The following is a 3,425-nucleotide window of genomic DNA, read 5'->3' on the forward strand; positions in this document are numbered from 1 at the left end:
CCGCCCGCCTCCCCGGCTGCAGGGCTCCATGCACACACGCTGGTCCCCCGCGGCCATAGTCACGTGCTTGCGGGGAGGATGCCACCAGTCCCACCAAAGTCAGTCTGGCTTCAGAGCTGCGGGGAGGAGAAGCACACAGAGCAGCTCCCAGAGGTCTTGGGTAACAGGGGGAAGGTTTTCCTCCTGTTTGGCGAAGTCGGGGTATTAATGGGTCGAAAACTTCTCCGTGCCACTATCTGCACTGAAGGCACAGATCTCCCCTGGGGAAATGAGCCTTGCGGGCAGCACGGGCAGCCGCCTCGGCACGGGGGCTGCACGCCGTATGCGCCGTTGTCAGTGCAGCAAGGAGAGCAAGAGTTATTCAACACACCACGGAAGTCACTGAAAATGTCGATTTCTCAAGCAAGGAATGAGTTTTAGTGCTGAGTTAGAGGGTGGTGGGTTGAGGGGGGAGACATTCTCGTCAAGCAGGGAAAGTTAACAGGGGAAGGCAATACCGTTTCCAACCTACTAATCCATAAGGCAGTATTAGCTTATTAAACGTAGACATGCCAGCCTTGTAACATGCAGATCGAAATTAAAAAAGAAAATAGCAGTATGCTAAGTTTGCAGAGGAAGCCCGTGACCAGGGAATGGCAGGCATTTGCTGAACCCTCTCTGCTATCAGAAGCCCCCGAGATGCCTCCCGAGGCACAGCCCCGCTGCTCAGGCTGACTCCTGCCTCTCCCCCCTTCCAGTACAACCACAGCATCCCCGCCAGGCTCCAGCCTCCAGCGCAGCCTCCACAAGCTTTCTAGAAAGGCGCAGCGGGAAGAGCTGGAAAGCAGCTCCCCGGGCCCTTCGCTGCAGGCAAATCACCGCTAACAGGGACCCACGGGACAACGTGCACCGAGACTGCCGGGATTGGGAGGGAGCAGCAGCAGCGCGGCTTCTCCTCCCGCCTTGGTAACACCCCCCAGCTCCCACAGCCAACAACCTCATGTAGGTGCATGTGCTCAAAACAAAGAATGGAGCAGAAGAGATGACTCTGCATGGGGCCAGGGCTAGTATCTTCCGATGCACTTTCATCCACGGTCAAACCACAGGCTCAGTAGAGCTGGGTTTCAAGAAACTCTGGCAGTTACAGGCTGAAACCAGCTTGGAGATAATTCCTTCTTCAGCTCTGTCACTTGCAGCTAATAAAATAAACCTAAAAGGCACCATGATGAAACCTCCTCGCTCCTCAACCATTAGAAGATATTGCATGACTCCAAAGCCAGGCGCTCAATCTGGAGTCAGTTAGTGATTACAGCTGCATTTTAAATAAGTAAAGCGGGGATGAGATGGAGTCTTAAAATGGAAAAGAGCGGTAGGAAAAATGGGGTCCTGGGGCCCCTCGGATGTTGTTAGGAGACAGAAATTATGCTGCTCTAAATACGACGGGGGAGAATCTTAGCATTTCTAGAGGTGACATCTCTCACGAGCTCATTTCTCCTCTGCTGCTTTCCAAAGGGCATGGGATGTGTGTCAGGGAGCGGAGGGACGGCCGCTGGGAACTGAGTTAAGAGACTCAGAAGACTGACCTGAAGTTTCTCATTTCATCTCCCGCAAGTGCCCCATGGCTATTAATTCTGCTCCAGCATTTTACATCTCCTCCATCCCAGACAAAATTAATTCACATCACGTGGGAGGGGGTGTCTTTGCCTCACAATGGTATTTATAGGTCAAAACAAAAAGTGTTTTTTTAAAATATGGGTGGCTGTGGGAGCGGTGCAAGCTGCGAGCTGAGCACGCTGCGGCAGCGTGCAAGCAGCACACGAAGGCTGCAGGGAACTTGGGGGGCACAGGGGAACTCAACCCCACCGGGGCTGGATGTTGAACAAGGACCCAGTGCTGAAGCGGCCACCTTCTTCCTTCTGGTTATGTTGTATCTGCATAGCCATCGTTAGCAGAGGGCTAATTAGTGCCTCTGCAGATTGCAGGGCACTGCTGAGGGCAGGGAGCAGTGCAGCACCTGCCCCCCGCCCCAAGTGCTGACATAAACGGCAATATAAACAGTAATTAGGACTTGAGTAACCCAGAAAACGTGTGCTTAGCTCGGTGGAGACATGGCAGCGGGTTAACGAGACGCAGCGGAGGGAGCAGGAGTGTGTGGAGTGAGACTGGTCCCGGGGACGGGGTGAACACTGCTGCCCTCCTGGCACAGCCAAGCATCCAGACTAACATCCCTCTCGCACCCCGGCCGCGCTGCGCAGACGTTTGCCACCTCTCCATCACGAGCCCTTGGCAGTCTGTCCTTCGGCTTTCCAGCAGCCCCGTCCGCAAGCCACTCCCTGGGTGCGGATATTAACAACGTGCCCGAAGCCAGGCGGGACGGGATGGGATATCCCGCGGCACCCACGTGCAGTGACAAAGGGCTTGCGAGCAGGCTCCGGGTGAACACAGCCCTGCTTCACGCACGGCACAGCCCTTCAGCCCACAGCTACAACTTCTCAGCAACGTGACTAACCCACGCCAGAGGCTACCCCATCCGAAACCAGCTCGGTGGAAAACAACAGACGTGCACCTATAATTCCCTTTTCCCCAGCTCAATATCAAGATTCCCGGTCTATTTATGTAGCGTAACAAGTTACTGCCCAACTGGTACGTGGGCTTGGACCCTCTCAACTGGGGTAAGCCAAGTCAAACCACTTTGCATGGGCTCAGCACAGATGCAGAGCACAGGACTACCGTACCGCAGTAACCTGTTAGGCTATAAATATATCTGGCTCTTTAAAGGCTGAGAGGTCTCCTCAAATTTCCTTGGTCTTCATCTTCATATCTAGTCACATCGGAAGATACCAGTGTGGGGAAACCATGTGTCAAGACCAGGTTGCTTCTTCCCTTCTTTCTGGCTTTTATTTAAAGAAAAAAAAAAAAGGGGGAAAAAAAAAGAAAAGAAAGAAAAATAAATGGAAACCGCAGGACTTCCCATCCGAGGTGCAGAAAAGGAGGAGCATGCAGTGAATCACGAGATATACAAACCACAAAACGTTAATACAGGAGAGAACACAGTTTTCCAACCTGGGCTTCAGCACGGATAGTTTCAAAGAGAAGTTTTTCCTGGGATTGCATGGAAATCAAACATACACAGGAGTGAGGAGAGAGGTGGCTTCCCCGAGACCCCCGCGAGATCCACCAGAGCTCGGGCAGGGCTGGGAAATGGTGGCCGAGTGCCAAGCGGGACGGGGAAGGAGAGGCTGGAGCATCTCCAGGTCAACAGCACCAGGTGAGAAGAGCCATTCCATCAATGCAGGGACAAACCTGGCAAAAACCTGCTTGTTGCAGCTACGGTAAGGACAGGAGACGGAGTTAATGGTGCGGCTGTGTCCACGAAGCCTGTAAGAGGTGGCCCATACGAGTGTGGCTGGCACAGTTAGCTGTGAGGAGGCCAAACACCCTTTACC

General features: G+C 53.5%; 1 protein-coding gene across 1 annotated transcript in view; it reads right to left on the reverse strand.

The window, feature by feature from the left end:
- MPRIP (myosin phosphatase Rho interacting protein) overlaps positions 1-3,425 on the reverse strand; it is a 77,487-nt gene that overhangs the window by 17,176 nt on the left and 56,886 nt on the right.

This window comes from Charadrius vociferus, unplaced genomic scaffold, assembly GCF_000708025.1.
Source record: "Charadrius vociferus isolate BGI_N301 unplaced genomic scaffold, ASM70802v2 scaffold787, whole genome shotgun sequence".
In the NCBI taxonomy this organism is placed as follows: Eukaryota; Metazoa; Chordata; class Aves; order Charadriiformes; family Charadriidae; genus Charadrius; species Charadrius vociferus.